The sequence below is a fragment of the Sinocyclocheilus grahami genome, unplaced genomic scaffold (genome assembly GCF_001515645.1).
Source record: "Sinocyclocheilus grahami isolate Dianchi unplaced genomic scaffold, SAMN03320097.WGS_v1.1 scaffold479.1, whole genome shotgun sequence".
NCBI lineage: Eukaryota > Metazoa > Chordata > Actinopteri > Cypriniformes > Cyprinidae > Sinocyclocheilus > Sinocyclocheilus grahami.
This window is the reverse complement of record NW_015505658.1, coordinates 79999-103986: the sequence shown is the minus strand read 5'-3', so window position 1 is coordinate 103986 and position 23988 is coordinate 79999. Positions and strand designations below refer to the sequence as shown.

At 41.0% G+C, this 23988-nt stretch overlaps 1 long non-coding RNA gene across 1 annotated transcript in view; it reads right to left on the bottom strand.

The window, feature by feature from the left end:
• Nucleotides 1-13112, bottom strand: part of LOC107553736 (uncharacterized) — a 24453-nt gene extending 11341 nt beyond the window's left edge. The window contains exon 1 of the long non-coding RNA XR_001604985.1: nt 12834-13112. This is a non-coding gene — a long non-coding RNA (uncharacterized lncRNA). The remainder of the gene's footprint in view (nt 1-12833) is intronic.
• Nucleotides 13113-23988: the final 10876 nt, after the last annotated feature.

Sequence of the window (23988 nt, the reverse complement as noted above, 5' to 3'; positions counted from 1 at the left end):
CGATTCCTAATTGCATCTACTTCCGGAAGGCCAAATAAAGTGTTTTTGCTTTCGCACTGAATCACACAGCGTCTCCCTGACATGGCTGTATCAACACTACTGCGTTCCTGAAACCACGTCTTCTTTCTTTGCGTGCACATTTGGGCGGCATTATGCTAATATTTCCACATATTGATGTAGGTATGTGGTGGCGTGCTAGAACGAGACGTTTTAGGTAGGCGTGGCTGATTCTTAACTTTTATAAAGAATATCTCTTTGGATTTGAGACTTTAGTCGTTGCAACTTTACAGATCTTCTTTATGCACCAAGAGCTTGTAACGCTCCAAAGAGAAAGGAAAACTTGAAATCGCATCATATGACCCCTTTAAACATTATGAGGCTGTAATTGTACCAACTCATTCCTGTAAGGGTGATTTGTCAGTTATCTACATTATTGATGTAACAGGTATGGGAATCATTATGTTAATTTCATATGTAGAATTACACAAAAATGTTTACAATGTATACCTGATATGCCTGTCTCTGTGTGTGCACCTTGCCCTTTAAAATTCTGATAGCAGCGTTAATCTTAATTTCCTGTCGTTGCACCTCCTCTTCCCTTTCTGCACTGCCGCTGCATGCGAGAGGTGGGTATTTAATGTGCTCTGATTAATCTAATTTAATCTTTGTTTAAAAAAATTACTTTTAGTAATTACTAAAATATAATTAATTAGTATTTAGCAGCTACTCCAGCTACTTTATTTTGATTGTCCATGCAGAACAGTGTGCGAGGTAAGAGGGTGAGATGAGTTCCATAACTCTGTAAAGTTCTGTCCATGCTTCAGAAAGTGCACACCTTTACCAATAACTTGGTAAACCATAATTTGTGACTTAATTATTTCATAAACAGTTACAAAAAATTAGTGCTGTCAAATGATTAATTGCGATTAATCACATCCAAAGTTTTTGTTTACATAATATATGTGTCACAGTTATGAACTTTTAGTTTAATCCATTTCTGTTGGTTCCTTCCAGTTCCTGTTTTTCCTTATTTGGTTATGTTCCTGTTCTTGTTAGTTCATCATTGGTTATCCCCCTTCACCTGGTTTGCCCCTCGTTATTTGCCTTATTTAGTTCCCTCCTGAGTTCAGTTCTTTGTCTGGTGTTATCCATGGTACCTTGTGTGTATTCCTGTCTTGGATAATAATAAATACATGTTTATATTCCTTCATCTTCGTCGTGCGCTTGTCTTCTTACACACGAGAGTTTGACAGAACACCAGACCAAGAGAAAGTAAAGTGGCGTGTATCCCTGCTTTTTTTTTTTTTACATTTTATTTTATTATTATGGATCCAGTGGATACACTTTGTTCTATTTATCAAAGCGGCCATCCCCTTAGATTGCAGAGCCTGTGCAGTCAGACCAGGTGCGAAAGCCGGCTACAGAGCTCGCCATGGGGGAGAGCGCTATGGTCAGCGAGAACGTGGAGCGAAGTTCCGCCCACTGCACCATGGCTGAGTGTGAGCTGAGCTCAGTGGACTATGATTTGGATATTTATGCAGACATGCCCCCTCTTCTCCCGCTTTCATCTGAACTATCTGCCTGCCATGAATTATCTGTCTGCCCTAAACTGACTATCTGTCCTGAAATGACCATGGAGGTCATTCCCCTGTCACTGGCACTCCCAGTGTTGGGAGTGGCCTTGTGGGGTGTGTGGGCAGAACACACCATCCCAAATCCCCCTGAGCATCCTGAACTCCCGCCCAGCCTCCCTGTCCCGTGTACTCTGTATCAGTTTTCACCATCGCCACCGCTGTCTCCTGGCAGCCCCTCTGCTCACCCTCAGCCCAGCAACTGTGCGGTGGGATTGCCGCGGGTCTGCCAGTCTCCATCGGCATCATGGCTGGAGGATCCCTTGTGTCCGCCTCCGACCTCCGAGTCCTGAACTCTGCCTTGGCCCTTTGACCCAGTGGCTCCACTATGGCTCCTAGCTCCCTCCTCTCCACCGTGGCCCGTCAGTCCACAAGCTCCACCGGGATCCCTCCAGCTCCGCCTTGTCATTGACCAACCACCACCTCAGGACTCCACTCCTCCAGCTACACCTCGTCCCTCCGTCCCTCTGGCTCTGTCAGGCTCCTCCCTCCTTCCGGCTCCACCTTGGTCCTCTTTTGCTCTGGCTCCACCGTAGCCTTCCGGATCCCTGCCTCTGCCTCGGTCACCGGAGCCATCTGCTCTGCCTTGGCCCTCTGGATCCTCCACGTCGCCCTGGCTCATCGGCTCTCCGTCTCCGCCTCGGGCTCCACCACCACCTGCTCCACAGCCGTTGGTTGACCCCCTGGAGCCGTCAGCCCTTCCTCCACCATGGCTCCTCCCTCTGTCGGCCCCACCTTGGACCGCCATCATGGCTGTGGCCTGGGACCCGCCTAGCTCCTCCTGCTCCCTCCTGGCTTCTCCCTGGCTCCTCCCTCCATCAGCTCCACCCTGAACTTTGGTTGTCGTCCTGCTCCTGGGTGTCCGTCCTCCGCCGGAGCCTCCACCTGTCTTGCCTGCCTGCCTACCTGCCAACCCTCTGCCATCCCCTGTCCCAATCTCACATCCACCCCTTTGTCCTCCTCCTAAGTTCTCCTCCGACCCTCCCTTTGTAGTTCCTGCGGCACGAGGTTGCGCCTTCCGGGAGGGGGGCAAACTGTCACAGTTATGAACTTTTAGTTTAGTCTATTTCTGTTAGTTCCTTCCAGTTCCTGTTTTTCCTTATTTGGTTATGTTCCTGTTCTTGTTAGTTCATCATTGGTTAGCCCCCTTCACCTGTCTGCCCCTCGTTATTTGGCTTATTTAGTTCCCTCCTGAGTTCAGTTCTTTGGCTGGTGTCTTCCATGGTACCTTGTGTGTATTCCTGTCTTTGATAACCTATCTTCGTGTGGATAATAATAAATACATGTTTATATTCCTTCATCTTTGTTGTCCGCTTGTCTTCTTACACACGAGAGTGTGGCAATATGTGTGTGTACTGTGTATATGTATTATGTATATATAAAGACACACACATACAACATATATTTTGAAAATATGTACATGTATATATTTATATTCATATAAATTATATAATATATAAATATATTTAATATATAAACGTAACACATTTTTCTTAAATATATACATGAATCTGTGTGTATTTATATATACATAATAATTATACACAGTACACACATATTATGTAAACAAAAACTTTTATTTTGGATGTGATTAATCGCAATTAATCGTTTGACAGCACTACAACAAATACAACAAAAGAGTTTTTACAACTTGTAAAAACACTTTTGTTGTATTTGTTGTAACTGTTCAACTGGCCATAAACTAAGAACACCTGACTTGAAAGTAATTTTTAGTTTGGATTTAAAGAGTACAAAACTCTGCTCATAACCATATCTAATGGAATTTTTCAGATGTGCAGTATGTAATGTTGCTGACATATTGCAAGCAGTTGAAATGGGTACTGCAGTCCAAATTCAACATATTGTCACTTGGGTTGTCAGATTGAGGTCACACAATATAGACACGTTTTTCAGATGTGCAGTATGTAATGTTGCTGACATATTGCAACATAGCTAGCAGTTGAAATGGGTACTGCAGTCCAAATTCAACATATTGTCACTTGGGTTGTCAGATTGAGGTCACACAATATAGACACGAGCACAACTGACAATGGAGGGCGACAAGCCTTACACTGTAAACTGATGAGTTGATTTATCTGTGTTTTAATATGCCACTGGTCATTGAGTTTTTAGATGGATACCAAGGCTTTTTAGGTCGGGTAGAATCCCTGATCTTTGACGCAGTTTGTTTGCTTGCTTCCATGGCTACAATACGCTGTGTTTTCCACCAACTTGCAACCCGGGCTGCCAAAGTATAATTGGGTAGCTGTCAGTGGGCGGAATCACACAGGCCAAAACAAGAACAGACCTTCTGACACAGAACACACATTTTCAAAGCAGAATAACTGGCAATATAGCATTGTTTTTTTTTGTTTTTTTGGGGGAGAAACAAGTATGTGTACTGAACATGTTTCCTAAATATCTGCAAATATATTATGGTGTTTTTATGCCTTAGAACAGTCAAAAAAATTACATACAGCACCTTAAGAGTCACTTAATGTTTGGTGAGATTACAAAGAGTCTGATTTACCCTTAAATGGGATGAATGCATTTAATAAACAAAGTACTGTAACAAACATTCATAGAATGTAAAAATGTAATGTAATAGTGTGCTAATAAATAAATAAATAACGTAACATTTCCTAGAAGTAAATTTTATGGGATAGCTTGTAGTAAAAACAGACAACAGGACTATATTTCATCTGGGGATTGTACAGACCAGTCAAGTCCTTCCACAACAGGCTCAGTAAACCATTTCTTTCTGGACCTTGCTTTGCGCCTAGGGACACTGTCATGCTAGAAAAGAAAAGGACCTTCCTCAAACTTCTGCAACAAAGTTTGAAGCACACATTTCTCTTGAATGTTATTTCATACCATTAAGTACTGATATCACAGGGTTTGCTGGAGTAGTCAAACCCTAAATTAGAAAACATTTGACCATATGGTGTATTTGAATATGTTCTCAATTTACTAATTTTAATTGGTAAATGTCATATACCTAAAGTTTGTAAACTTGAACCTATTCTTCCCTACTTCATTGTTGCAGTTTGTATTTGGTTGATCTTTTAAAGAAAAGAAAACACATTATATATACAACAAAGATATTATATTGATCCAGCTGTAGTCTTCTGTTGGACATTAACATTATTGTAAAAGGTGTATTTTGACTTGAGGGCAAGGGCAGGGTTGAAGTGTGAACTGTTTTAGTAGAGTCCCGGGTCATGCTCACTCATAAGGTTTATTTATTTATTTGTTTGTTTGCTTATATATTTATTTTTGTGAAATGGTGTTTTGTGCTTCCATCTATGCAAAGTTTGTGCAATAAAGTAACATCATTGTTAACAATTACTTTACATAGGAGATATATGTAAATATGTATTTTATATTATTTAGGCACTTATTGGCTATAGTTTGACAGAATTCAACATGCCATGGGAAGTCAATCTAACTTAACATTTTCTTATATTGATAGTTTATTTCTTACTCCTTAACAGTTCATCAGGCTCTTAATGATTTAATCTTTTGGAACATCTGAAGACCATGTACCATAGTTCTTAACTGTAGCGTTTATTATAATACGACTAGCCTATTAATCATTACCAGATCAATAATGACTTTTTTTATTTTTTATTAAGCAATATAGCATTTGTTATGAACTGCCTGCACATTTAGAACCAATAGCTACAACATGCCACAGTTGTAATATAATCTATCTCTTAACAGATTATCTAATGTAAATTGTACAACAAGTTAGACTAAATTTTACACAATAAATAAGATGTGATAATGACAATAAAACGTGATAAATTCTATGTGAAAGTACATTATATTAATATATGTTAGTGCTGGTTCAAGACTGTTTTCTCCTCTTTTCATCAGTCTTTTTTCGCTTATTTGCCTCTTTTAGATAGCTACTGTTCGACTTTCTCCATAGCATTTTGAAGTGGCTGCTTCTCTAAATAATTCAAGTAGATCACATATTTGACCATCAGCTTCGCAACATGAATGGCTCTGAAAAGTGTGTGAAAAATTGTGAAAAATTGGTCGGTCACAATTGTGACCAGTGAGATAAGGTGAGTACTGAATTAACATATTTCTGCAGTCATAAAAATGGTTATATATCTTAGCCCAGCTACTGTATTTTAAACTGTTTGATCACATTCTAGGGTTATTATTATGCATAAAAAATATTATGCAACATTGATAGGAACACTGAGATAAAAAACAAAAAAATTAAATCATCAACACATTTCAAAATTGTTACTTGTTTTGTAAAATATAACATCACATTTTTATATTAGTGCTACCAGTATTACAACATTAATATTGTAAATTTTTTGTAACATTTTTAATTTAGTGCAGTATTTTGTCATTGCAACATTTGAGTGTAATGTTCACTAACAACTGCAATTGGATTTATATTGTATACCTAAATTCACTGTTATCCCAGTGATCCCACTATTGTGACCATCAACATGTTGACTCATTCTATGACCACACTCAACAAAACTGAATATATGTGAATTAATATATTAATACTAGACACCTTAAAGATAATGTGTACCAAAAATCTTTGTCATATCTTTATGTTGACAAACTTTTCTAGCCTTTTGTTTTGGAGCTTTGATGCCGTTATCATCTTCTCAAGGTGCAAACAGGAAATAAACTGCTCTGGTCATGTGACAGTTTGCACTAATCATGTGAAACTGCACATATTTCATTGAGACCTTTTATTTTTTTCCATATTTGCAGGAAATGCACTAAAACATCACTCAGTAAGGTTTTTAGAGCTTAATAAATGAACACCTTTTTTACAGTCACTATTGACCGGTGGGATTAAATGGGTTAATGAATTGCCTGATTCAAGGTTTCCATTAACCATAAATATTGGGTGGGGGGTTGTACTTGCTAGTTTTGGCTATTGGGGGGGTTATGCCCCCCTATCAACACACACAAACTACATCCCTGCTTGAGGGTGATATTTTATACCAGCAGAGAAGTCAGATTAGTAACATAACTCGGGTTGCTTCGAAAATTATTGGTTGTGATCTTCCCACTATTGATGAGATCTATGTTTCACTTTTGCAGAAAAAAGGTTTAACAATCCTGAAAGATCCCTTACATTCAGCCAGACACCTCTTTACACCTCTTCCTTCAGGCAGACGCCTCAGAGCAATTAAAACTAAGTCTACACGTTTTTTGAACAGCACTTATTGTAGGATTGTTCATGCTCTTAATTCCTCTGGTGTCTATGCATCTGTATTTCACTCCTTATAATTGATAGGACATAGATAGTTGTGTATGTGTATGTATTTATATATTGTATGTATTTTAATGTTTGTTATTATTGTTGATGAGCTCACCAAGAAAAATTCCAAACAACTAGGGTGTTTGGCAATAAATAAGTAATAAATAAACTATTAACTACAACTTTGTCCTCAATTAACTCCTATAGCTTGCTGCCTATTAATATAAAGCAAGGTAGTTGTTAAGTTTAGGAATGGGGTAGGATTAAGTGATCTAAAATATGGTCATGCAGAATAAGATATTAATATGTGCTTTTTAAGTACTAACAAACAGCCAATATGTAATATGTATGCTAATAAGCAACAAGTTAACAGTGAGAATTAAAACTAAAGTATTTGACAGTAACAAAGCTCCTTTTCTCTAATTTGCTCATGAGCAAATATTCCAGCTATTGTTTGTATCAAACTAGCTTTTAGAAATGAGACAAACTAAAATTAATGCAATAGCTTTGTTTTCTGCCATATCATGACAACTTTGTCAAATATAAATATACCAAGAAATTCCAACGTGCCAATAAAGGTTTTAGTTTTCCAATTTTGGTGGGCAATTAAATGCTAAGCAGAATAACAGACAAACAGTATATTTCAGTAACATAAACCTTTTTTGTTATATAGTAAGTGCTGTAAGAAACATGACAAAAAGGTTTTGATGATATTGACACACCAATCGTTCTCTCTCAGCAGCCTCGATGTGGAAAAATTAAATATCCATGTCCTACTCTCCTCAAAAAGTCATTCTTTTGTTTGAGTTCTTTGGACCCATCTGGAGATCTCTGCTGGCTTAACAAGAAGTGTCTAACAACAATAATGGACCTGGATGTACCTATTGATCCAATATCCTCAGTGTGAATATAAGTGCATTTCCATGCATGCAAAGATGACATCACATTACTTCCTTTTTTCAGTGCATCATTCATGCTATAACTGTAACGCCCCTGTGGACTGTTTATTGTGGTTTCTTCCCCTTTTGTTGGTTTAGCCCGTACTATCATTAGTTAATTGCCCTCATTGTGCTCACCTGTCTGCCACTAATTATCCACCCTATATCAGTTCCTGTCCATTGTGTTCCTGTTTGACGGTTATTGTGAATGTTACCCCGAGTGTGTGTCTCATCTTCCTGAATCTGCCTTGTTGAGTACATTAAATATATTTTTTGGAATCCTTGTCATCCTGCTTGCCTCCACACACCGTGACCATGACCGTGACAATAACATTATTGCTTCACATATTTCCTATTCCACATTTATGAATGGAGATTCTGGCACTGACAGCAATGCAAATATTAGACATGAAAATTAATTAAAATAATTGCCATAGCCATCTGTTACTTCATTCAAAGATTATTCCTTGTTAATGCAAAGCTATATGTGCTGTTTACTAATTATATTAATAGCACCACATACTGGTACTTTGGCTATTAAGGCATAGCTGGCAATACTGTGTGTACTTTAATGTAATCTAAGTATACTTTGTTATATGCCACTATGGTAAGTTAGCATCTACAAAGAAAAAATTATCTAAATGACACATCTGTAGAAGTGTGACATTGCATGATTCATTCACTTCTGCAAAGCCATACTTGAAAGTGTGATCACACCTTCAATAAGTTTATGCACCAGTACCACAGAGTGCATACACTTTCTATACTGTTCATTAACAAGTGTGCCAAAAAAAGTGTTTAGATATCATCTTTCACCCCTCACTGCACATTGCAAACCTATAGAACTGTGAATGGGGCTATTACATTTATTGCTGATTCTTCCCACACTGACCATCAACTATTCCCAAACTTTTCTTATAGAAAGCCATCCAAACAATGTCATCGATGTCCTGTAAGTTACTTTTCTATTAACCTGCTGGACACGGGTTAATTGAAAAACCAAAACAAAGCAAACAAAACTTAACTATTTTCTTTGCTTACTTTCTACATCCTGTTATGCATATTGCAATGAGGGCATCATAAGTTATGTTAACTCTCTTTACATTTACTTTAAACAGCAGTTGAAGTAAACTGAAGTAAACTAAACTAAACTAAAGCTGAAGTCTGAGATTAGTTCACTCGGAATGCTCCCCTTACCAGTCATTAAAAGGATTTATAGATAATTACATGAAGTGTTATTGTTCTCTCAAGTAAATGGCAATCCCTGTCATATGAGAGCAACCAAGGTGGTAATGTTTGATGCACATAGCTGCCACTGACATGTGCTTCATATCTTCATTTGAATGCTTTCCTTTTAAGTGAAAACCCAAAATAAAACACAACCAATATGACAATTCTAATGATTTGTAATGATCACATTTGACAAACAGATTATACATTATTAATTACAGATTTTCTTTTTTAGCTCAAAAAGAAGCCATTTATGACAAGAAATACAACAGTTACATCAGCTGATGTTCGAAAATTGAAATCCTAGATCTGTTGCCACTGTTAAACAGGGAAACAATACAAAGTACACCAGAAAAAATAAAAAAATGAATAAATAAAAACAGCAAAATACAATTAAATACAGCCGATGCTATCTGACAAGTCCAAATACTTAAAGGGGTCCTATTATGCTCTTTTACAAAGTCTTGATTTTGTTTTGGGGGTGTACTAGAACATGCTCTCATACTTGGTGGTTCGAAAAACACATTATTTTTCACATAATTTACATTATTAAAATACCTTGCTCCCCATCCTTGCACATCCGGCTTTGATGAAGGTCCGCCTTTCCGAAAAACAAAATGTGTTGTGATTGATTAGCTGTGCAAGTGCGTTGTGATTGGCAATCAGCTTAGACGGTGTTTCAGTACTGCCATGCCCCTTGCTCCGTCTTTCAACAAAAGCTTTTTGGCAAATCCGGCAGGCACTGTACTCCCTCATGTTGTGGAAGCTGTCCTCAGTAAAATGCGCAGCACACAATAGCAAATTGGGGTTATAATGCTCAGGAACAGAGTTAAAAAATAAATTGCAACCACTGTTTCCTGACATCATCCGCTTTCGGAAGCCCAAACAAAGACGTTTGGGCACGGAGGTGAAAAAAACAGCGTTTCAGGCGGTCGCGCACCGGACGAGAAGCGCAGCGTCGCGTCGCCCCACATCTTTAAAATTCAAATACATTATTTTCTATGAGTGTTCGGCGTCTGTCCGCGGTGCCCAGCTACGTCGTGTTGTACTTGTAAGAATTGTTCTAGACATGCCGAAAATTTTAAGCTACAGCACATCAGCTCTTCTTTGTTTTCTCTGATGCACTAACTCTCCAGCAGCACTTCTTCTTGTCATCTCGTCTGATGCACTCACTCAACCAAGCGTTCCAACCACAACCTCGCCCCTCCCCACCCCCCAACCATTCAAATTTCTGTAGGTGGGAAGTATTTTTAATGATATTCTAATGGACCGCTTTGTGATATCACAAAGCCCGGAAAACAAACGCTGTAGTCCAAACGAGCCGTTCGTTGTAGTTCTTGAAAAGGGATTTTTAAAAAACGAAATCTCACCCTTTGGAGTGGACTTTGAGATTTGTAACTTTCTAGATCTTTTTTATGCCCAAACATACACACTACACACTGACTAAAATTAAAAAAGTGAAAAAGCATAATAGGACCCCTTTAATTTCAGGATAGTATAAACAACCTAAAAAAAGGATTTGCCATGTACAATTCATTTACAGAGTAGAATGCCCAATAAATTCTAAACCAAGTCAAATACACAATTTGGAATTGTCTATCAAACATTCAGAGCTCATTCAACTCTTGGAGCCCAGTTACCAGATACAAGACAGAGTACTGACAAAGTTCAGTGAGCAGGATGATGGTGAAGCCTCTCCAGGCATGAAGGCTGAGACCGGCGGGTCTTAGTATATTTTTACTTGTTTTCTCAATGTCCATAAGTCCAAAATCCATACTGTCCAAAGTCCATACTGCTTTCTGCCAACCATTAATAACTATATTTCTATAATTGACATTTTTGGCTGAGGTCTTGTCCATGTTTGATTCAAGACAATGTTATGTGTTATCCCGTGATAGTTCTTTCTTATCCCAATATAGATCATATTCCTATGAGCTATTTCATGAGCTTGTACTGACTTTGTATTGAAGCATTTATCCCTCTATATAGATAGATAGATATACAGACAGACAGATAGACAGATAGATAGATAGATATGAGAATTACCTTGACAATGCAGACACACCGATTACAGTACTGCAATATAAATGCTACAAAATTGTCATATCAATTACATTGTTTTCAATTGCATTATTCAATTGTTTACTCGTTTACTTAAAGGGGTCATATGATGCATTTTTAAAGATCATTATTTTGTGTATTTGGTGTAACAGAATATGTTGACATGCTTTAATGTTAAAAAACACATTATTTTTCAAATACTGTACATTTTTGTAGGTCCTCTATGCCCCGCCTCTCTCAAACTCTTCGTTTTCTACAAAGTCCCTCCTTCCGACAAGCGCAGTCTGCTCTGATTGGCCAGCTGACCCAGTGCATTGTGATTGGCCGAACACCGGCCCCTTACCATAATCGCGAGCTTCATCTTTCAAAATAAATGTAAATACAGTAAATAATGTAATTAGTTTTACCGTCAGTTCAAGCCCAAAAGGGGAACAGAGTCGTGTGACAGACATAATGATGAAGCTGGTATGTGTTTGCAGTACACAAGCCATGGTTAAGACAGCTGACTCTACTGTGATGTGACCCCGTCTCTCTCTCTCTCGCTCTCTCACACACACACGTGCGCGCGCACACACACACACACACACACACACACGATGTGCAAAACTCCACATTTGAACAGTCAATAGCAAATACTTAAACTAATAAGAAAACAGTAGCTGATTCAGAAGGCCAGAATTTCATAGCAAAGTCAGAATTACCTCCTCTCCTAGGTTCACGAAACAGTCGTCCATAAAATGCATTGCTGTTCTGTTGTAAGTGATCTTAAAGATTCCTAAATGCATCTACTTTCGGAAGGCCAAATAAAGTGCTTTTGCTTTCGCCTAGAAACACACAGCATCTCCCTGACATGGCTGCTTCAACACTAACTGCGGTTACTGAAACCCCACCTTCTTTCTTTGCGTGCACATTTGGGCGCATTATGCAAATATTTCCACATAGTGAGGTAGATATGTGGGGGCGTGTTAGAACGAGCCATTTTAGGGGGGCGTGGCAGAGTCTTAACTTTGATAAAGAATATCTCTTTGGTTTTGAGACTTTAGTCTTTGCAACTTCAGGGATCTTATCTATGCGCAATCAGCTTGTAACACTCCAAAGAGAAAGGAAAACTTGAAATCGCATCAAATGACCTCTTTCATATGAAATGATAACATTTTGTTTTGTTGTGTGATTTCTGCTGCCAGCTTGTTTCCAAGAATAGGGCTACATAATGTGACATGACATCTGGCCAAGTTTGGTGACCCATACTCGGAATTAGTGCTCTGCATTTATCCCATCCAAAGTGCACACTGTCACGACCGGCTCAAAGCCGTAACAAATGAAAGGAGGACATGCGGTTGGTAAGGTTGCAACAAATTATTTATTAACAAAAGAAAGGAAAAATAACTACCATTTCTGTTTGACCAGATGTTATAGAGTCAGACAGAACAAGTCTCACAACTCATAACAAAATCCAAATAAACATTCCAAAACCAAACACAAACACAAAGCAATCGAGAGCAAACCAGGCACACCCACACCAACAAAGCCAAGACTTTTATAGCAGGAAGAACAGGTGGACATCGTTCTCTTGATGAGTCTCCTAGACACACCCACTGGCCGGCCGTAGCAGGAAGAGCAGGAGACTCATCACACTCCCCCCCTAAAAAGAAGAGCACAAAAAATTTTTTTATAAAAAAAATAAATAAATACTCTACCAAAATCCAAACAGTCCAAGTGGCAGACTCGATTCAGCTAGCAAATGTTCCTCAGCGTTTTCAACTCCGCAACTCCTTCCAGCAACCTTGGCGCCTAGGAAGCAAAATGAAGGAAGGGAAAAGAGAGAAAATCTGAGTTCTACAACACTTGGACTATGTGAACACGAGACAAGGCATCAGCGGTGACATTTTCTGAGCCTTTAATATCCAACAGGTAACCCTGTAAAAAAACACACCATCTCATTAGCCTTTGGTTGGGGTTTTGTAAAGAGTGTAGAAAAATTAAAGGATTGTGATCTGTGTAGACCACTAGAAGTCCCTCCGATGATCCCACATACACCTCGAAGTGTTGTAAAGCCCAAATTAAAGCGAGAGCCTCCTTCTCTATCACAGAATAATTAAGCTGGCACTTATTAAACTTTCTAGAGAAGAACCTAATTGGGTGATCAATGCCATCCTCAGACCTCTGCAGTAAAACGGCCCCAACACCCACATTACTGGCATCCACCTGCAATTGGAAAGACTGATCAAATCTTGGAGCCGCCAAAATGGGAGCCTCTGTAAGAAGCATTTTTATTTTTTCAAATGCTTGCTGACACAACGGGGTCCAGCAAAAAGGTAGTCCTCCCCGTAACAAATTTGTCAGTGGCACCGCTACAATAGAAAAATTCCTGCAAAAACAACGATAAAACCCTACCATTCCCAGAAATTGCATTAACTCTTTCTTTGTTGCGGGAGTAGGGTAATTATCTATTGCCTCTACCTTAGCGTGAACGAGGCGCACTTGACCCTGGCCAACTACCTTCCCCAGATAAGTAACCGTGGCCCTGGCGAATTCACATTTTAACAAATTAACTGTCAAGTTTGCTCTCAGAAAACAATCAAAAAGTGCTCTAATCTGAAGTACGTGTTCTTCCCAAGTTTGACTAAAAACAACAACATAATCTAGATAAACAGCGCAGCCACTCAAACCCGATATTACGCGGTTCATTAAGCGCTGAAAAGTAGCGGTGGCGTTGCGCAATCCGAAACGCATAACTTTGTAAGAAAATAAACAGGAAGGCGTAATGAAAGCAGAAATCTCCCGAGCCCTGACGGTTAAAGGCACTTGCCAGTAACCTTTCAGTAGGTCAAACTTGCTTACAAATCTAGCATTACCTACTAGATCAATACAGTCTTCGATTCGAGGCAGCGTAAAAGAATCTGGCTTCGTTATAGCATTTACCTTTTGGTAATCAGTGCAGAATCTAAACGACCCATCCGGTTTACTCACCAACAAAGACGGAGAAGCCCAACTGGAAAAAGAAGGTTCAGCAATGTTATTTTTCAACCTATACTCAATTTCATCATCCAGATGTTTTTTCTTATTCACGGACTCCTGATAGTAATGCTGACGAATAGAAACTGAATCTCCCACATCAATGTCGTGCTCTATTAGATTTGTACAAGTAGGAGCATCAGGAAACAGTCCAAAAGTTTACCAAAACAAGTGTCTAAATTTAAGGAAGAGCCCCCACATTTGTCACAACTGGCTCAAAGCCGTAACAAATGAAAGGAGGACATGCGGTTGGTAAGGTTGCAACAAATTATTTATTAACAAAAGAAAGGAAAAATAACTACCATTTTTGTTTGACCAGATGTTATAGATTCAGACAGAACAAGTCTCACAACAAAATCCAAATAAACATTCCAAAACCAAAAACAAAGCAATCGGGAGCAAACCAGGCACACCCACAAAGCCAAGACTTTTATAGCAGGAAGAACAGGTGGACATCGTTCTCTTGATGAGTCTCCTAGACACACTCACTGGCCGGCCATAGCAGGAAGAGCAGGAGACTCTTCACAACACACACAGCAGTGAACACACACACGGAGCAGTGGGCAGCCATTTTTTTGCTGTGGCACCTGGGGAGCAGTTGGGGGTTCGGGGCCTTGCTCAAGGGCACCTCAGTCATGGTATTGACTGCCATGAGCGCTGTATCCCTGCCGGTACACGACTCGAACCCACAACCTTTGGGTTACGAGTCTGACTCTCTAACCATTAGGCCATGACTTCCCCATATTAAACAAGACTTCACTTTAAACCTTAAAATAAATAACATTTCTGCAATCATTTAACCTTTACTTGTCATGTAATGTTAACTTTGTTTGCCATGGGCCACAAACGTCTCGATTACGTATGTAACCTTGGTTCCCTGAATAGAGAACTTGATGCTGCGACAGCGGTCGCTATGGGAACACCTCAGGTGTGACGAATGTCTGAAGCCCTTTTATTATCACGCCAATTCATTGACCAATAGTACTTAGCACCGCTCCACACATACATCACGTATGCCATATCAGCGTGCTGCATGCTATTTCATCAGATTTCCACATGATGAAGAAAGCGCTATCGAAGGTACAGAAACGGCCAGCTTCGCAGCATCTCGTTCCCTATTCAGGGAACCAAGGTTACATACGTAACCAAGACGTTCCCTTTCATAGGTTCACTTCAATGCTGCGACAGCGGTCGCTATGGGAACACTATACCATAATGCCTTCACATACCTGAAGATAGCTTGAAGACCGAGGAAAGCGTCTGCTCAAGTGGATAAGACCCGAGAGCCAGGAGCCAACCATACGGCCAGACTGTATAACTTAACGAAGTGCTGGGAGAGGACCATTCCATCCCATCTTCCAACAAAGACCCTTTAAAAAGAGCCTGAGAAGAAGCCATTGCTCTCGTGAATGAGCACGCGAAGTCAAACCACGCACCTCATAAGCCAAGAGATAGCCTCCACTATCCAATGAGACTTTGTTCTCTGTTTAGTGACGGCAGCTCCTTTGTTTTAATCACCAAAAATACAAATAACTTATCAGATCCACACCACTGGGCTGTGTGGTCCGCATAGATCTTCAACACCCTCACCAGGCAAGACTCAGAAGTTGCACATCACTATCTGACCCAGCAATCAGCAGGGGAGAAAGCCTCCAACCACTTGCTGAAAGTGAAACGGAGTCGAAGCAACCTAGGAACTTACTCAGGCCTAGGTCACAGTAAGACTTTAACCAGCCCCGGGGCAAAGTCCATACAAGAACGGCTGATAGAAAGCGCCTGCAGATCCCCAATTCTCTTAAGAGAGAATAGGGCCACCAAAAGAACCATTTTAAAGGTCAAAGTTATCTGACACAGACTTAAACAGCTCAAATGGATGGCCTGCCATGCCTTCCAAGATGATATATAAGTCCCACGATGGAATCCATGCTGGGCGGAAAGGCCTAAGCCATCTCGACCCCTGCATGATACAGGAAACCAGAGGGTGGCGACCAAATGAAACACCTCACGGAACATGCTCAGCAGATATGGCTGCTACATAATCTTAAGAGTGGCAGGGGCCACCCCCTTAGAAAAATGACTCAGAAGAAACTCACTATCGACCTACAGGGCAATGGACTGGGTTCAAATTGCATTGCCTACACCAGGAGGCAAAAAGCTTCCCCTTAAGGGCATACAATCGTCTCATGGAGGAAGCCCTAGAATAAAGAAAAGTGTCGGTAATCTCTGACGAGAAACCGGAACATATCAACGCACTCAGCTCAGTCAGCAGGTCGTGTCTGAGGGGAACCTCCCAAGGAGGGCCGGCTAACAGACTGACTAATTCCGAGAACCACGTCTGAGAGGGCCAGAACGGGGCCTCCAACAGCAGACATTCCACTCTGTCTGTCCGTACTCTGAACAGAACCGCTGGGAGCAAACGGATTGGTGGGAAGGCATAACGACTGGTCCTGGTCAACTCTAGGGCCAGAGCGTCCATACAAGAGGCGATGGAGGAGACAAAGAAAAAACAGAGCGGGCAATGTGTTGCCATGCTTGAAGCAAACAAGTTTACTTCTGCTTGGCCGGACCGCTGCCAAATGAGACTCACCACCTGAGGGTGCGATCTCCATTCTCCAGCCAAACACTGTCTCGAGAACAAGTCCGCTCCTGAGTTCAGGTGACCTGGGACATGGACTGCTCTGACCGACAGGAACTTGGTCTGCGCCCAAAGAAGAACTCATCTCGCCAAACTGCACAGGGGGTGAGAGCGTAAACCTCCCTGACTAATCAGTACCAGATCACAGCCATGTTGCCATCCTGACCTAAATGCCAGTGTCTCCAAACGGCTTATGTGATTGAGCTAATACCAGCCAATTAATCGTTAAGGTGACTCAAAACTCAGACACCCTGGAGCCACAACAGGGCCAGAGACATGTCCATTCACCTTGTGTTCGAGACCAGGTCAAATGGAAGAATACAGTATTGACAAGCTTTATTCCAAAGCAAGGAATATTGACGATCTGGATGCAGAAGTACACATCCTGGATTGATGGTCACAAACCAATCTCTGGTTCAGAAAGAGACAGGATGAACCTCTGCGTCAGCATCATGAAATTGCTACTAAAGCACAAGATTAGGTGACACAAATCCAAATCAACGCAACCAGTCACGTTAGAAGTGACAGCGTTATTTCCAAAACGGGTAGTCACCATAGAAGCTGGATGGTGTGACCACACGACAGACTGATCCTCCTTCATGAGGCCCCGAAACACCTGAGTTGTGGGAAAAACCTCTGAAACAGGAAATAAATCCTAAAATCAGGCCAGCCAGCGCCAACCACAGAAGTGGGAGCTTGGATGTTGATACAGACCCTGCACCAATGGCCTTAGGGCTATCCTCTCAATCTCCGAAAGCAAAGGCGGGAAGAACGGTCAAAATCAGTCCAAAACACAACTAGCGGCGGAACAGCTGACAAAGAGTCAAACACCTTATAGGTTGCCCACATTCAGGCAAAAGTTCCAGCTCAATGCAACAGCAGAGCTGACAAGAACAGAGTAATTAGTCATGCAAATCACTGCTTGGTAGCATGAAGTGTGCAGTCACATAGTGCAGCCAGTCATGTGAAGCGAGTGTTGGTAGCATAGCTGTCGCAGCAATCACATGAAGTAGGCTGACCATGGTGAGTATTGAGTATTGCTTGACTTAAGCAAAATATGCTTACACATGATCTCATTCACACAGTTCTATAGAACAGAGTTCACTATTTGTTCCAGCTCAAAGCAGCAGCGGAATAATAATAATAATAATATTAGTCGGTCAGACTAGTGTTTGGTAGCATGAAGTGCCAAAAACCATAGTGCACGACAAAATGTCAGCTGCGGAATTCAGATTCCACGCCTAATAGCAGTCACGTGAACAAGAGTTGGAAGCGTAAGCACCAAATCAATGTATGTGCCTTAATTAATGCAGTGCAGAAGTAGAGAGAGAGGAAAAAACCTGAGTGACTATGGCATTAGGTGTTAAACAGCTTGCCATAGGAATTACTCTAGGTATTTGAGCTCGCTCACTCATTTGTTCCAGCTCAAAGCAGCAGCGGAGCTGAAAGAAATATTATCAGCCGAGCAGATTAATGTTTGGTAGCAAGAAGCACCAAGACCATAGTGCATGACCAACATCTACTGTAGGACTCCTAGAGTCTGCGCCTATTAGCAGTACACAAAACAAAAGTCAGAAGCATAAGCACCAATTCAAATGCACGTGCCTGCATTAGTGCAGCGCAGAAGTAGAGAGAGAGACAGATAGGAAAAAACGTCTGCTCACTCTACAGCCTGAGCTGTAATAGCATAATTTTAAAACAGCTTGCCACTTAATGTTCCAGCTCAGCTCAGCAGTGGAGCTGAAAGAAATATTATATTAGTCGGACAGACCAATGCTCGATAGCATGAAGCGCCAAGCCATAGTGCATGACAAAACATCTGCTGCTGGACTCCTCAGAGTCTGTACCTAATAACAGTACACAACACAAGAGTTGAAAGTGTAAGCACCATTCAAATGAACGTGCCTGCATTAGTGCAGCGCAGCAAGTAGAGAGAAAGATAGGAAAAACCCGTCTGCTCACTCTATCGCCTAAGCCACTGTTTTAGCTTCAATAAGAAGGCTCGCGATAAGAAACTCTTAATATGTGAGCTCATCCACTTATTTGTTTCATTTTGACGCAGCAGCAGAGCTGAAAGAAATAGTAATTAGTTGGGCAAACTAATGCTTGGTAGCATGAAGTGCCAAAACCATTGTGCACGACAAACATCTGAATAAGAACAAGAGTTGGAAGCATAAGTGCCACCTCAAATGAATGTGTCTGCATGTGTCTGCGTTTGTCACGGTCAATCATAACATACTTCTAGAGAGACTGGAAAACTGGGTCGGGCTTTCTGGGATGGTAATCAAATGGTTCAGGTCATACTTAGAAGGGAGAGGTTATTATGTGAGTATAGGAGAGCATAAGTCTAAGTGGACGTCCATGACGTGCGGAGTCCCACAAGGCTCAATTCTTGCACCGCTCTTGTTTAGCCTGGATATACTCCCACTAAGTCAAATAATGAGAAAGAACCAAATTGCCTATCACAGCTATGCTGATGATACCCAGATTTACCTAGCCTTATTGCCAAATAACTACAGCCTCATTGACTCCCTCTGTCAATGCATTGACGAAAATAACAGTTGGATGTGCCAGAACTTCCTTCAGTTAAACAAGGAAAAAACTGAAGTCATTGCATTTGGAAAGAAAGATGAAGTTCTCAAGGTGAATGCATACCTCGACTCTAGGGGTCTAACAACTAAAAATCAAGTCAAGAATCTTGGTGTGATTCTGGAGACAGACCTTAGTTTCAGTAGTCATGTCAAAGCAGTAACTAAATCAGCATACTATCATCTAAAAAACATTGCAAGAATTAGATGTTTTGTTTTCAGTCAAGACTTGGAGAAACTTGTTCATGCCTTTATCACCAGTAGGGTGGAATATTGTAATGATTTCCTCACCGGCCTTCCCAAGAAGAATCAGAATCAGAATGAGTTTTTTTTTTTAGAAGACCATTAGACAGCTGCAGCTCATCCAGAACGCTGCTGCCAGAATTCTGACTAGAACCAGAAAATCTAAGCATATCACACCAGTCCTCAAAGTAGATTTTAAAGTACTTTTGCTCGTTTATAAATCACTCAATGGCCTAGGACCTAAATACATAACAGATATGTTCACTGATTATAAACCTAACAGACCACTCAGATCATTAGGATCGAGTCAGTTAGAAAAACCAAGGGTTCACACAAAACAAGGGGAGTCCGCTTTTAGTTATTATGCCGCCCGCAGTTGGAATCAGCTTCCAGAAGAGATCAGACGTGCTAAAACATTAGTTATATTTAAATGCAGACTCAAAACTCATCTGTTTAGCTGTGCATTTACTGAATGAGCACTGTGCAATGTCCGAACTGAGTGCACTATATTTTATGTATAATCATTTTCTATTCTTAACTGTTTTAAATTAGTTTTAAACCTCTTAAATCAATTTTTAAATCAGTTTCAAAGTTTCAAATTCCTTGTTTTATTGTTGTGTTTATTTTTTATTTCATTTCTTTTATGTAAAGCACTTTGAATTACCATTGTGTATGAAATGTGCTATATAAATAAACTTGCCTTGCATTAGTGCAACACAGCAAATAGAGAGAGTTCGGAAAAAACATCTGCTCACTATTTTATAGCTCGCAATAAGAATACTCTTAATACGTGAGCTCATACATTTATTAATTTCAGCTAAATGCAGCAGCGGAGCTGAAATAAATAGCAATAATTCGGTCAAACCAATGCTTGGTAGCAAGACGCGCCAAAAGCATAGTGCACAACAAACATCTGCTGCAGGACTCCTCAGAGTCTGTGCCTAAAAACAGTACACGAACAAGAGCTGGAGGCACAAGCACCAACTCAAAAGAACATACCTGCATTAGTGCAGCGTAGCAAGTAGAGAGAGATAGGAATAACCATCTGCTCACTGTTATACTGTAGCTTGCTAAAAGAATACTCTTAATACGTGAGCCCATACACAGCACGTCTTCGTCATATGGTTCACAACTGAAAGAATCACATTACGAGCTTCCGGAGTAGACCATAAATCATCATTGACAAAGACAACTGGGTCCACATAGCGCTCCTCATACGCTTGAACATATGTGGCCCGGAGAGAGCAAGAGGAAGGAAGAAAACTCCGTCGTCTCGCTCTCCATGAGCTCCGGCTCACATACGTCACCCCAATTGACCGTCTCGTGTGGCGCCTTGGCAACCGCAGAAACGGGATTGCGGGGGTTAGACGTGAGGCCTACTTTCTTAAGGAGATGCGAGCCTCGAGCAAAATACTTTTAGCCGCAGACTATCGCACTGTAGACAATAGAAAGGCCGTTAAGCGCCGCTTGAGCGTGTAGGCCCAAACATTGCACGCACCTGTCATGAGTGTCTTCTCCTGTGATGAACCTGTCACACGGCTCAAAGCATCTCCTGTAGCTCATCGTGTCCGCTGAAGAGAAGTAAACTGCTCTTTTGAAAGAAAATAGCTGAGAACACGACGAAAGAATGCTTTCCTATGGGCGTCCTGAAGGAAATGAAATCGGATGAAACAGGACGCTGATATGGCATATGTGATGTATTGCACGGGGCGGTGCTAAACGCTATTGGCCAATGAATTGGCGTGATGGTATAATGGCTTCAGACATTCGTCGTTCCCATAGCGACCGCTGTCACAGCATTGAAGTGAACCTATGAAAGGGAAAGACGTTTTCTCCGACATGCTGTGACTGACAATAGAACTATAAAATACACCAAAAACGCAACATAATTACAAAATTAATTATGTTAAACAACTTTATTTGTGCGCTGTTGTCCAAACCTTCCGAATCCATACGAGTGCGAGAAACAGACCCAAATCCAAGCCTTTATATCTTCATCTCCATCCCGAGCAGCGAGTCCAGTGACCATAAACAACAAAGCCCGCACTGACAGATGCGCTCTTTACAAATTCAAATGTTGCTGCTTCAACTGACAGGTTTTATGGCAGGATAATCGAATGCTCATTGGCTCTCGCCTGCATTCATCACAGATTGCGACATGCTGTGTTTCTGGTGAGGTGTGTTTGAATGATGCACACACACCTTCATGAGTTCACGGAGTGGATCGGGAAAATAATCTGGCTAATAATTTGAGTGATTAACAACATAAATTCTGGTCTGGCTCACACAAACCTACTGTATTTAGCCAGAGAGGACCGCGGCTGTAACACATCATCATTTGGATTACTTTTGGTATTCCTTTTGACATTTTTGCAAAAGATGAATGATTGTAATTGCATTTATCTGTCTGTCATGTTTTTCTTATACTGTACAGAAATGTTTAGGTTTATAGGTAGGAGTGGGATTAGCGACTATAAAAATATTTTAATGCTATATCGTTACTAAAATGGTTATTTTCCTGCATATTTCAGTCAAATGCGTTTTATATCCTTTTCTATTCACTATTAAGGTTTGGGGGTAGGTTAAGGGGTCTAAAATCTAAATGTCATATTAATAAAATTATAAAAACGCATATTCGCTATAAAATGGGTAGGTTTAGGTTTGGGGGTAGGTGTAGCGAATCAGCTCATGGGGAAATATGAATAATTAATCATGACTAGTTATAATTAATTATAAATATTTAGATCCGCTGTAGATATTTACTTGACCTCTCAGGGTCAACTATCTGTCAATTCTAAGAACGTTACTTTCCTGGTTAAGGGAAATTACTTTCTTACTGTACAATTCTACACAGAGCTTGTAGCATAAATCTGCATGATTAAGTGACTCCAGTTATGAGCAAACAATGAACAACGTCAAGTGTGATACAAGTAAGACTTTATTAACTACATAAACACTTAAACTAGTCTAACATACTACATAAACACTTAAACTAGTCTGTTCTGCCCGAACGTCGCTAGGAATCTGATGTTTGCGGTGTCGCTTGGCTCTTGTGGCGGCACCGACTTGAGCTTGCCTGAGTTGTGTTGGTAGAGCTTTCGCTGTTGGGCATGTGGGCTCGCTGCTCAATCCAACGTTGTCTGGCTGCTTCTAGGGGTGTCGACCGGTTTCAAGGGCTGCTCCTCCCTTGGAGGGGCCTGATGCTGTGTTGCAGCAGGCAAGGAGTCAGAGGTTTGTCCTTCTCAGTACTCCTTAGTTGAGTTTTGTTCAAGGAGCTCTTTTGCGAGTGTCGCCAGTTTCTGTAACTCAGAAGTACCCGTGTCCAGCTGGTCTTGTGTAGCCTCCGTTCGGCACCTGTGTGAAGGGTGTGGAGGAGGATGTTGTTGTGGACTGCTGTTGGACATACCGTGGGGTTTGCATGCAGGATGAGGAGGCCTTTTTCCATGGCTTTTCCCAGTGGTTGGTCTGGAACCTGGGTCTGTTGCCATGGTGATAGCTCTGTCCTCTTCTGGCTAGGTGCTTTCTGTAGAAGGGTTTTGCATTGTGGCAATGCTGGGTGCCTTCTGGTGCCCGCTTTGGATTCTGAGTTGTGAAGTTCGGAATCAGCAGCGATTAGTCCATGTTCAGACTCTGGGTTTGAGAATTCCTTTGTGATGTGTTGTTTACACTGCTTGTGAAGCGCAGTCGGTAGGACTGTTTCAATTCTTTCTGAACCATGTCAAGCTCCTCTTTAATGGCTGAATCAGGGTTTGGACCTCAGCTCTGGCTGCATACCGATGGCCTTCTAAGGCCTTAGATCTGGTGTCTCTCTCATTTAGTTCCACATATACTGTTTTTAACAGTGACTTTGTGTGAAACAGTTCTCTTTCCAAGTCCTGTCTGATGGCTTTTTCCAGCAGCGTTTGGTGTCCTGTTGAGCTGTTAGAGCCTCCTGAAAACTGGTGATTTCCTTCTGTCGCACCATTCTGTGAGGTTCTTTGCATCCGTTCTGTGCTTTTCGGTGTTAAGCTATCTCTATGGGGAACGGCTGTGTAGGCCATGTAAGGTATGAATAGCTGGTGAGAGGCAGCTAGTGAGGTAGGGTGCTATGTTTTTGTGTTCGTGAACACAAAGAGAGAGTTTGAGTAACTTTGTTGAGGGGGCTGTAAGCAGGGGTCAGCTGATGATTGGGCTATACATGTTGTCAAACTATTACTCAAAGCACTGATGGTTCACGGGTTTGGTCACTATGACAAAACTGAAATAAAATAAGAAAAGAAAAGGAAGAAGGAAGATTTTACCTATTTAGTTTTTTTTTGCTAAGAGATATGGCTAAGCAGGTGTCACTTGTGGGTGATGCTGCACTCAGCTAGCAGGGATACAACAGTTGCTAGAACTACTGTAATCCTATACAAAAAGC